The sequence below is a fragment of the Carassius auratus genome, chromosome 18 (genome assembly GCF_003368295.1).
Source record: "Carassius auratus strain Wakin chromosome 18, ASM336829v1, whole genome shotgun sequence".
Lineage (NCBI taxonomy): Eukaryota > Metazoa > Chordata > Actinopteri > Cypriniformes > Cyprinidae > Carassius > Carassius auratus.
Window position 1 is genome coordinate 11,931,194 of NC_039260.1, and position 12,712 is coordinate 11,943,905.

General features: G+C 36.1%; 1 protein-coding gene across 5 annotated transcripts in view; it reads left to right on the forward strand.

Annotated features, from left to right (window-relative positions):
* The first annotated feature begins 604 nt into the window (after window positions 1-604).
* The window catches only part of LOC113118467 (signal-induced proliferation-associated 1-like protein 3), an 82,960-nt gene continuing 70,852 nt past the window's right edge, over window positions 605-12,712 (forward strand). For 4 of the 5 annotated variants that reach the window (XM_026287673.1, XM_026287675.1, XM_026287672.1 and 1 more), the window contains exon 1: window positions 605-817. The gene's annotated coding sequence lies outside the window, so the exon portion shown is untranslated. The remainder of the gene's footprint in view (window positions 818-12,712) is intronic. The other variant, XM_026287677.1, reaches the window with a different exon arrangement.

The following is a 12,712-nucleotide window of genomic DNA, read 5'->3' on the forward strand; positions in this document are numbered from 1 at the left end:
TGCACGTAGCACATGTGCGCTGGTTGCAAAAATGCTTTGAAATACCACAAAAATATGACACTGCAGTCTGACGTCATGCAATCGCATCAAAGACATTCATTTCCATGTGGAAACATGCTGTACAGTACAACACAACCAAAGTGTCATTTACACATTTAAATAACGTTGTCTCTACTGCAGTCGCTAATGCGAGGGCTTTCCCATTCAGCGGTGTGAGATAGTATTAACTGATTTAATGCCAATGGCTTCTATAATCGTATATTAACCATATGGTAGATGGTTATGGATATGGAAATGAAAATGAAACCCACAATATTAATTTGTTTTTGTTATAAGATAAATACTATATTTATAATGCAAAGAGAAAAAGTTTAAACCAAATTTCACTAATTACATTGTCAAAAACAGGAAAACCAGAAAGACTCGTTGTTTAATAAATAAATACCATTCGATACAAGTGACGCTTATTAGTTGTTTTATTTATCTGTATTGTTTGTACTGCTGTGAATTTGCTCCCCACGTTACATTGCGGAATTCGCTGTCTTTCATACATTACTACAGACACTTGTGAATGCATCCCGCGCATGCGCAGTGGCCTGTGTGTGTGCGCGAGGAGCACCGGGCGTCGTGGTTTCGGTTGGCTGGGAGGAAGAGGAATAACGAATGTGAAGCCAAGAAGAATTCCTCGTTGGCGAACGGCGCTGGGGCGAGAAGCGACAATATCCACAGGATTTCAGAAACGTTTGTACGGACTACCCATGTCTCCTTAGGGAAATTAAGCGAAGTTTTCCCCTCGCGCGTTCCCGACTCGGATAAGGTAAGAGACGTTTACCGGGGATAATTAGTTTTTGCGATCAGGTTTAAACCAACAATGCGAAGTGGCGAGTTAAACTCGGGAGCCTTTGGACAGCTCTCAGATATTGTCGTGTTTTTATTATGCGCACGAGAATATAGTGGGCAGTGGTGGTTTTTATGAAGCAAGCACTGGTCATTATCCAGGATTTAGGATCACTGCGATGTATTTTCATTAACGTTAGCAAATTTAAACGCTTTAGTCCTTCCTGATCAGTTAGCGCGCATGCGTCAGCACCATGTAGTTTTCTCACCTGAACTAAAAGGCCGTGCTACAATAGACTAAGGTTACAAGTTTCAAACAATGGTGCTCTTGTTCTTTCCGAAGCTGGTGTCTTTTGAAGCATCTTAGAATGATGTTTGTTGCTGGTGAGGGCAGGTTTGTTGCTTTCTCGTGAAGTTTTAGCACATGGAGAATCCTTTGAGAACCCAGTGGAAAAGCTTCTAGGCAATACATGTCAGTTTGCAAATGTTGCGTTACAGTTCGTTTAGGCAGTTTGTTTGTGTTTAACACATTTGTGCATTATTTGGTAAAAGGAAGAAGACTGTCATTTATCACCACAATCTTGACCTTTGTATGACAGGTTGTTTGTTTTTTTGTTTGTTTGGGGCAAATACAAAAGTTGTGAAAACACAGCCTCAGTCATTTGCTTTAACTCTGTAAAGCCAGATGTAAAATAATGGTCAGTCATCATCGAATTGTTTGGTAATGTAACAGTTTATTGAACCTTTAAATCAAAGCAACAAAAACAGCAACATTTGGTTTGTACATTATTTTATTATTATTTTATTGATTTTTGTCATGTTCAATAGGTTCTGGTAAGTGTATATCTGAAAGTCTTGATAGCTTGGAATTTTAATCAGCAAAGATCTTTACAGCAAAGCTGATAGAAAATGCATGTAATTATTAAAATAATAATTAATTTTATGAGCAAAGCTCTCTAATTTTAATTGTGGGGGCCACAACACATAATGCTTTGCAATACAGTGATGACTGAATATAAATAAGCATTCATCAAAAGCATTTTAAATAATATTTGACAAAAAAAGGACACTAGTCAAGTAAACATAAGTTGCTTTCAGTCCAGTAAGCAAGTGTAATTAATAATATAAAAGGTTTTCTTTTTTTTAAGATCTCAAAGTACACCATGTTTTTCAGCAAATTCTGATAATTAAAAGCCTCTGTGTATCAAATTATGATTCTTTAGGCTCCATAGGGTTCATTTTGAAAACAAGTCCCTAACATTTATGATCAGGTTGAGAGTAAATTTATGGAATTTATATAGTATTTTATTTTTATTTTTGGATGAAGTATCCCTTTAAAGGCTTTGTTATGAATATTGTTAACTCCACTGCAGGTCATGCACTGATGTGTAGCTGTATAATTAAAAATCAGCATATGTTTCCGGGGAAGTCAGATGGCATTACCAGCGCACACACACCACACCACCACATTAAACAATATCAAATTAGAGAACCAGACTGTCGTGCCTGGAATTTAGAGGTTTTATTTTAGTAACTTCCTCTCTGAGGCTAATTCAATCACATGAACGTATCTGATACAACAGGTCATATTGGCTAAATTCAGTTCTCATGGTTTGCTTTGTGGACAAATGTGGACATCAGTGACTGCTGCTGATGACACAAACGTAGTCCAAAACCTGGAGCCGATTCTTCTTCCAGGTAATAACTTAAGACAGACTGTGTTTTTGTGAAGAGCTGAATGCTGTTGTAAATCTCAGTAACTACATCCAGGTGCTAGGCTAAACTCCAGTTTTTTTTTGTAACATACCCTGTAAAGTAGCAGTATCTGTGTGTGTGTGAAGGACTAGCTGGGGTTCTTTTTCCATCAACTAACCAGAAAAAGCCTCTTAAACTCACAAACACCGTCTTTCGTAGTCTGCTGGTTAGTGAGGGTTTGGAATAGACAGACTCAGCTGAGAGTAGGTCTGGATTGTCTGAGCGATTTGCATTTGGTCATTTGAGTCCTTGCAGGTCTTTTTAAGGCTGTGGTGGCATTGTCTTCTGCAAACATGCCTGATTGTTTTGTTTGTACTTAGGTTTGTGTGTCATTGTTATCAGGCGAAGAGAGAAATGGACAACTTATGGGCCAAGGCACGTGTCTTTTTAAGCTGTAATGATGCAAAATTATGCAATATTTTTGAGCAACAGTGAGGGCAAGAAGTTTAAACCATAAGCAGTTTGAATTTCATGTAGGTCAAGACAAGAGTGAGTTATGAATAATAGCTATATCTTTATTGTCCCATTACACTACACACCCTTGTCTGTGGTCAACAGGCAAAAGAGTTTTAAGATTTTCCTATTCATTTACTAAATAGACAGTACGTTTGTGAGTAATTGAACATCTTTTGTAAATGAGAAGTCTGAGCAACAAAAGGGGAATAGAGAATATTTTGACACGTAATAACTGGATACTAATGTGGACTTTAGTATTCTCTCCGGGTTACATTCTCAGGTAGGTTATCACTACCTGCTTCCATGTCATCTATTAACTGGCCCAGAAATATCCCTAAAGCTGCTGAAGTTTCTTATTCTCTCTCTCTCTCTCTCGATCACTCTGCTCTCTGCTCTCTCTTTCTGCCTGTTTGGCCAGAGTAAATATAGCCTGTTTGGTTTTTTGCTAGAGGATAAACACAGATGTCGAATCGAACTGTTTGCCACTGCAGACTCACCCCAACCGTTTCTCTTAGAGATATAGAAACTGACAGAAAATGTATAATCTTTTATAATCAGAAAAGGCTTAATGTTGTCTTTAGGGCTGACTTTATCCTTATGGACCATTTTGGCCGACATGTGCCAAGTCACAGACTCCAAGTTAACAGAGTTACTTCTAATTGTGTAATTACTGTAATAGCTTGCAAGGTAGTTAATATTACATTAGTAATCGCACATTAGCTAGGGAGCTATTTGCATTGTTAGGAGAAATCTGGTCTTTCTGTTTGTTTAGATCAGTTTGAGCGCTAAAACTGACAGCATTGTAATATGATATGGTTCAGGAAAGCATATAGGCTTTTTTTGTGATTGTAGAGCTACTCAACCGAAAGGCAACAAGTGGTTCTGTCACCTCGGTGTCATGACTTATTGACGTGACTTTTCTTGGGAATGTGTCATTTGTAAAAGCGATTTCCACAAAGTGTCGGTGGAAGTCAGCAGGCTGCCATGCTGTTTTTACACCTGCTTCAGTTCAGCCTCTCCACCTGCTCCGCTCCAGAACCAGAGAGACCTGATTGACGAGAGAGATCCCACAGAGTCGAGGGAGTTTGAGCGCAGAACAAAAGTCTTTGATATCACCCCCCCCATTTAGAAACAAGTCGGATTCATAACAGAAAGCTGAAACCTAAAACTGTCATGCAAAGTTAAAGTGTAATCTGGGGTAAAGTTTAAAAACAAAATAAAGTAGGATGCATTTTGAGTTGCACATTGTAGGAATTTTGTCAGGGCTGTCGATTAATATGTATAGCATTTTTCATTGATAGAGTTTGTGATGTGTTTAAAAGAATAAGAGTGATGCACTGATAGAAAACTACGTTTTATGGTGGCTGATATTCACTGTGTTTATGTGCATTATAAATGTACACTACTATTCAAAAGTTTGGGGTTGGTAAGGAAAAGATGAAAAAAAGTCTCTTATGCTCCTCAAAGCTTCAGTATATTTGATCAAATTTAAGAACATTACTGTGAAATATTATTACCATTTAAAATAAGTTAGCTTTATATTTTAAAATGTAATAAGTCCAGCCTCTAGTCTTCAGCGTCACATGATCCTTCAGAAATCATTCTAGAAAGCTGATTTAATACTTAAATACCTTTATTATTATCAGTAGTGAAAACAGTTGTGCTAAATATATTTGTGAAATTTGTGATACTTTTTTTCAGTATTATTTGATTCATTGAAATTTCAAAAGAAAAGCAAATATATAAAATATAAATTTGAAACATTACATTATAAATGTTTCTATTACTTCTGATCAGTTCAGTGCATCCTTGTTGAATAAAATGATTAATTTCTTTAAAAAAAAAAATGGAACCCATTTTATTTTCAAGTGAAATCACACATCAAAACATACGGTATAATGTACTCACTTAATGAGTTAGAAAACATATATTATCTACGGCTATAGTCTCAGAGAAACCCTGCTTCCCTAATAAAAATGCTTTTTTTATGTGCTGTAACATTAAAGAAAAGCGGTTAAATGTCTTCTGATTTCTTAAACATCCAGCCTGGAACCATTTTTGGATGTGGGAGTACTTGGGAGATCTGAGAGGGAAATTGACTTTACCAATAAGTGTCTCCAAAGGGAAAAGTCTCTTTGTTTTATAGAGGATCTCCATTAAATTAATGACGCCAGATGTTTCAGACCCACACAGTTGTGGAAGTAGGCCGTTCATTGTCCCAGGAGATCTCCTTGTTCACAACTTTCTGTTCTTAAGGAATTTCCTATTGATCTGGCCAAGAAATGTATTCCTCTCTCTCTGGAGAGACGGAGCGGAAGAGAGACATCGAGAGGAAACTGTCAGAGCCAGTAGGGGATCCTCAAGAGCATGTCAGCCGATACGCGGGAGGAAGTGTTGATGAACGGACACCGACTGTCTCGAATGTCTCCGGTACCGTTTCTTCCAACACTTCCGGCAGTTTCTAGTCTTAAACCAGACACACTTTCTGAAGTTTAGTTACGTCACCTACAAGTTAACTGTGATGCGGACTTGATAGACCCCATCAAGTGGGAAGTTTTGTTGCGTCTACTTCCATCTGTCTATTGGTAGCATTGTGCGTCACACTGGTTCTTTCTAGTGCACCCTTGGAGAGAAGGGGAACTCAGAAAGGAAATGAGGGAGATGACAGGCCCATGAATCACCCCCACTTTGAGGAGATGGGTCATATCAAACACACACAGTGCGTTAAAATGCCAAATGTTACCTAATCAAACAACAGAAGAAACACATTCACTTCATGTACTGAATCACCCATATATGCAAAGAATTCAGTCAACTTTAAGAAGCCAATGCTTTTTATGAAGTATATATATATAAATATATATTTTTGAAGTTGTAGATAAAACACAGGTTACTACATGAAATTTATATATATTTTAGTTTTCTATAAGAGTTCATCTATTTTAGAAAAGTTAATCCATTTTATTCTTTCTATCTGCTCCATGATATTGTGTTTCTGGTAGGGTTGGGTATCATTTGAATATTATCGATTCTGATTCATTTCTTATCGATTCCAATAAGATAAAAAAAAATTAAGTCAAACATTTATTCTGTGTCTTTTGAATAACATGAGCAAAAATCAACAGCCTACAGAACAATGCAAGAGGAATTTTGCCTATCCTTTTAACAAAAAATACCACAGCAAAAACAACTACATGAATATACATTTCAAATATTAAAGTGTTAAAGACAATAAAACAGTCAGTTATAAAATTGGAACAAACAAATCAATTAGCAATAGCATAAATAAATACAACTGAACCAATTCAGGTACAGAGACTAATTCAAAGTTTAAAAACTGCATAGTTTTCATAAATAAAATATAAATTCATTAAAATTATTATATATATTTAGTCAAGATCTGTGAATAGTTTTCTTTTGTTCTATGATTAACATTAATTATAGGCAGTGCGTTTATTATTTTCGTGTGGAAAGAAAACAAAAATAACTTTATTCTGTTTTAGATTTCAACATGCGTTCACGACAGTAGCAAATGTTGTACCTTTTTGTAAGTGTCCTGTATCCTACAAGTGTCCAGGGCTTAATTTTAAAATTGAGAGAGATTCTTTTGAGCATCTTTCAGAAGATCTTTTCATTTCTGAATATTTCTTTCTCTTTCTTGCCTCCTTTGAGAGCCCTGATGTGGTCAGAGCTCGAGGGCCGCACTTTTTCCGCTCTGTGTAGTCTGCACACACCCACACGCATCTGCCTACACTCGTTTAAGTAGCCTACACATTCCTGCATTCACTCTATCTTTGGACTGCAATACTTTTCATATTTTGACATCATTTTTAAAGAAGTATTGCAACCAAACACAGTATAGCCATATCATAGGTGGTTTATTGGTTTACTACTCTCTAATCTGTTAAACTGTGATCAAATATTGTAATGATTTCTTAATTAGTCTGTCCTGTATCATTATCCACTCATTTCATTGGGCTCACATCCAAAGTAGTGGTTGACCGATATGTGTTTTTTTGACTGCCGATACGGATATCTTGGAAAGCAGGGGGGCTGATATAAAGCCGATATGATTTTTTAAAATTATTATTATTGATGGGAAGTTTGTGTGCACGTTTATAGCATTCAATTCACATGGACCGACCATCACACAGAGAACAAGCGATCATGCTGGATACACATACACACTTCACAAGGTCTCACAACTGGATTTGTGAAATTAAATGGTTTGTAAAATTGAATATTCATTAGTCATTCAAAGATTTGTTTAAATTATGTAATCGCATATTTGCTTAATGCTGACGGTATTATAATGTTATAAAAGTATTATAATGTTTGCCTTTCTATTACTAATATGCCTAATATAAAAGCAATAGTTATAATACTTCTTCTTTATACATTAATTCCTTTGTTTAACTGTTCTATCTGATTATTAGACTTCTATTCGTGTAAGACAGAACTGTTAATGAAGACGACAAACGAGAAAGAGTTTGAGCACTTTGTGCGCTCAGGCACTGCTGCTCAAAATAAAAGTCTCGCCCCCAAAACATCGGCCAAGCAGAAAAACATATTGACTGATGCCAATATTTGAAAAATGACAAATATCGGCTGATATATCGGCCTTGGCGATATATCGTTCGACCACTAATCCAAAGAACTGATGACGACCTTTGCAAGGTTCAGTGTTGAAGGATTCTTTTTTTGCCAACATTTCCAGAGGCTCTATCACAAATATGATGATGATTTTTTTTTTTTTTTTATCAGAAGTTTACAATAAATAATTATTTTTTTATTATATGCCTTAGAATCTTTAATGTAGGTAGGTTATGTCTTGATATATCCAATACCAGAGGTCAGTTTTTTTAGGGTATGCTGTATTTATTTGATCAAAAATACATTAAATCCTTATTACTAAGAGTATTATTGTTGATTTTTCCAGTCTTCAGTGTCACATGATCATTCAGAAATTATTCTGATGTGCTGATTTGGTGCTCAAGAAACATTTCTTACGTTTATCAATATTGAAAAACGTTTTTTTTTTTTTTTTTTTTTTGAGTAAATAGAAAATTCATATTATAAGATAGAAATATTTTGTAACAATTGTCGTTTCTGCCACCAATTTAATGTGTCCTTGCTGAATACAACTTTTAATCTCTTTGGGAAACACTAATCTTACTGAAGGCACATTTTTGAATGGTAAATAATGGAACAATAGTAATAATTAGTCTGTTTAAAATTTTAACTTTTTGAAGTCACGCTCACAGACCTAGATATGATTGCAGTTTGACTTCGTCAAGCATGTATATGCATTAATCTCACTACAGTTTGCAGTTGGTGCATTTAACCCTTCAAATATTTTAATTCATGGACAGACAGATAAAAACTGTAGCCCAAGTATGCAAAAACCTCCTATAAATGTGGTGGTAAAGTATGCTGTGTCGTAAGACTTTGAGGAGAGATTTACCTGTTCTTAAGTTCCTTATTCAGCTCTAGCTTCAAGAGTTCCTGCCCACAGTGACCATATAAACTGAATTATGGCCTGTGGGTGAGTATTTCTCAAATTTGACAAGGATAACTCATACTGAGCTATGAACAAAGCTGCTTCCAGGACCACTTCAAAGATGTGACGTTGGCGGACTCAATGGTACCTTGCCTCGTGCAACCCTTAAATGACTGCTCACAAGCGAGGCGTTTCTGCAGTGCAGAGCTGCCCACCTTCTGTCAGCACACTGGTTGTGGCTCAGACAAAGCTGCAGATTGTTTCCAAAGTGCTGGAGTGCCAGGCTTGGGGTTAATACTGACGCTCTTGCCAAAAGCACCAAGGGCCTCGTTTTCTCGCCACTGTTACAGACTGGAATTTCTTGAGAGGAAGTCGTGTTACTGTATGTGCGCTCGCTTGTGAGGTTGTGTGTGTGTTTGTAACTCTCCATAGCCAAAGTCCGGCAACTGTAGGGTCATTGTTTTAATTCTAATTGAGTTCAGCATGGAGTCATTCCCAGAATGCCATTTAGTTAGTTTTCATCACATGCCTTTATCCATTACAAAATCAGATTTGGTGAAAGGGCAGAGAGTTTCATGGTTTAGTACTGTTGAAGAAATCATTGTGTGCAGACTGTGTCACAGATCATCTATAAGCAGGCCTACGAAGAATGTCTGCAGATTTCCACACAATTCAGTTGCCTGAAAATCAAGTTTCGAACTCAAAGAGTTTTGCATTCAGCTACTTACATTTGGTTTCGATTATCTGCATGAGGATTATGGAAGCATATGGGTAGCATTATTCAATTTGGGATGTAATATGCAAAATGACAATGCAATATGTAAAATGGCAATGCATTTCTGTAATTACATTTACATTTTCCAATACATTTGTGCAACGTTTGGTGCAAAATTAAAATGAAAATTAAATTATATAATTTTCATTTGCCGTTTCCTACACCAGTTTTGATATGTAAAATGAATATTAATTTTAACGCTTTATAAGTTGCAAAATTAAAATTAAAATGTATTACAGAAATGATTAGATATGTCTAACATGTTCAAGCAAAAACTGTGGCAAAATGATCATTCAAATGCTATTTTTCTTAAATGCATTAACATTCACAGTCAAGACACTTACGATTGCATTTTCATTCAATGACCCGCAATGAATGTAGCAAAATTCAATGTGCACACTGAAAATGCATTCCGAGCCGATCACATCTCCGCCCCCTCCCGCCCTGTCAATCACTGCGTGAACAAGGCGGGGCTTACCGAAGGTCATAGACTCAAGTGAGAGAAGAGGATCCAAGTGAGTGAACATGGACAAGACAGATGGTCCGTGTACGTTTTGATCATTTCAGTTTATGGCTTCAATATTTCATTCACACTTGTGGGCGGAGCTGAAACGCTGCTTTCATCTGATTGGTCGAATCGCCTTCAGCTCTGTCTTTTTATTCTTTCAGGCAGAATAAGAGTCAGTGCGAGTGAAGCACTGTAACTTCTGAAACCACCGCTCACTGTTAATTAGCATAATGTTTGAATGTAGCTGGGCACATAATTCGTGCTGTCGAGACCTGCAAATTATTTCTAGGTTGTAGTATTGTATGAATATTGTCCCACTGATAAATACAGTGCAAATAGTTCCCTCTCTTTGGATAAAAGTGAAGTGGAAATAAAAATCAATAATAGACTGAACAGTTCCATGTCTGTAACATTTACCACTCTCATCTTTTAAGTCATAAGGCACTAGGTATGTGTGTGTGTGACATTAATAAATAATTGTAAAAATTAATATAGTTAAATTTCTAAATAAAAATAGTAAAATTAGCTCTATGCTGCTCAGTGCTCCTGTAGCCTACCCCAGAGCGCCCTCTCGCGGCTGTAGACGGTAATGTTTTCTCTTGGTCCTGAATAAATGCGACTTATATATGTTTTTTTCCTCGTCATGACGTATTTTTGGACTGATGCAACTTTTACCGAAAAATACAGTTAACATTATTATTATTATTTATTATGAGAGTAATTGACACAGACTAGAACTTAAATGTTTCACCAAATTCAGCTCAGATCTTCAGACTCATCTGACTCGTGTTGCTTGTATAACTGGCCAGACTTACCTTCCCAAAAAATCCTATTTAATTTTATTTAATAAATTTAACTCTATTTATTTCCACTTCACTGTTATCCAAAGAGACAGAACTATTTGCGTGGGACAATATTCATACAATAATTAAACGGGGACTCTTGCAGGTTTCAGCAGCACAAATTATGTGCCCAGCTACATCTGATTCAAACATTATGCTAATTAACAGTGAGCGGTGGTTTCAGACATTACAGTGCTTCACTCGCACTGACTCTTATTCTGCCTGAAAGAATAAAAAGACAGAGCTGAAAGCGGAGTGATTCGACCAATCAGATGAAAGCAACGTTTCAGCTCCGCCCACAAGTGCGAATGAAATACTGAAGCCATAAACCGAAATGATCAAAACGTACACCGGCCAACTGTCTTGTCCATTTTCTCTCACTTGAGTCTCTTGACCTTCTGTAAGCCCCGCCTTGTTCACGCAGTGATTGACAGGGCGGGAGGGGGCGGAGATGTGATCGGCTCGGAATGCATTTTGAGTGTGCACATTGAATTTTGCTGCATTCATTGCGGGTCATTGAATGAAAATGCAATCGTAAGTGTCTTGACTGTGAGTGTTAATGCATTTAAGAAAAATAGCATTTAAATGATCATTTTGCCACAGTTTTTGCTTGAACATGTTAGACATATCTAATCATTTCTGTAATACATTTTCATTTTCATTTTGCAACTTATAAAGCGTTAAAATTAATATTCATTTTACATATTAAAACTGGTGTATGAAATGGCAAATTAAACTTATGTAATTTAATTTTCATTTTGATTTTGCACCAAACGTTGCACAAATGTATTGGAAAATGTAAATGTAAATACAGAAATGCATTGCCATTTTACATATTGCATTGTCATTTTGCATATTACATCCCAATTGAATAATGCTACCCATATGCTTCCATAGAGGATATCATGAAGGTGACTATCTAGAAAGCATTGTTTTCATGGAATCAACTCGTTCATCCACTATTATAAAAGATTTATTGTACAGACGTTTTGACTATCTTTCACTATTTTCTAGTTTTCTCTATTTCTGCTATTTGCATATAATTTTCAATTTTTACCCACATAGGAACAGTCATTGCCAATCAAGCATATTTGATTGGATTGTAAAAAAATGTTTTTATTGTGTTTTCTTCTAGTGCAAATTCAATATTTGGAAAATAGGTCTTAAATATGTTATTTAGTTTCTTTTTTTTAATTTTAAATAACTCAAGTATGGCTTTCACCATAAAAATAGCCAAATAATGGAAAAAAAGAATACAAATTCTCACTATTAACTAGTGCTTATTAGAATGCATATTATTAGCATATTGGCTGTTTATTACTTATAAAGCACATATTCTGCATAACTATTATGTATCCATAATCCTACCCAATACCTAAACGTAACTAGCTTACCTTACTACCTACAGTAATTTGGTAATTAATAACATTTTAGTACAACAAATATTGGTATTTCTTTACTGACACTTATGGATTAAATCACATACAGTCTAGGCAAAATAAGTTAAATGCTGCAAGTATCTCAAAGCACCTAAAGCTAGACAAATCTGCATATGCAAATAATTGGAACTCAACAGCTCCTGCACTACTCTCCATTGGAAATGAACGATTTTCCAAAATGAAAGGCTTCTTTAGCATATGAGGAGGGGAATTTTGTTCCAGTGAGATTTTGCTGTGGATGCCACAAGATTAAAAGCCTAGCCACAGACTAAATTTCCTGTCGCTCACTGCTGGTTAACAAAAAAAAAAGCTTTATGCTGTATCGCATTGCATGCGGTTCCAAAAATGATGCGACTTGTATTTATCTCCATATATTTAAGTCTCTGAGCAGATTTGAAATGCTGGTGGTATTTGTGTTTTTTTTTTTTACCCACTTATTTATTTATCCCACCAAGAGTTTGTGTCTCATGCTGTACAGCACAGTGTCTGTGGGGAGTGGAAAGCTACTTCACACACACACACACACACACACACACACACACACACACACACATACAGATGCTTACTACGTAGAGTGTAAATTAAGAGTAATGACAGTGG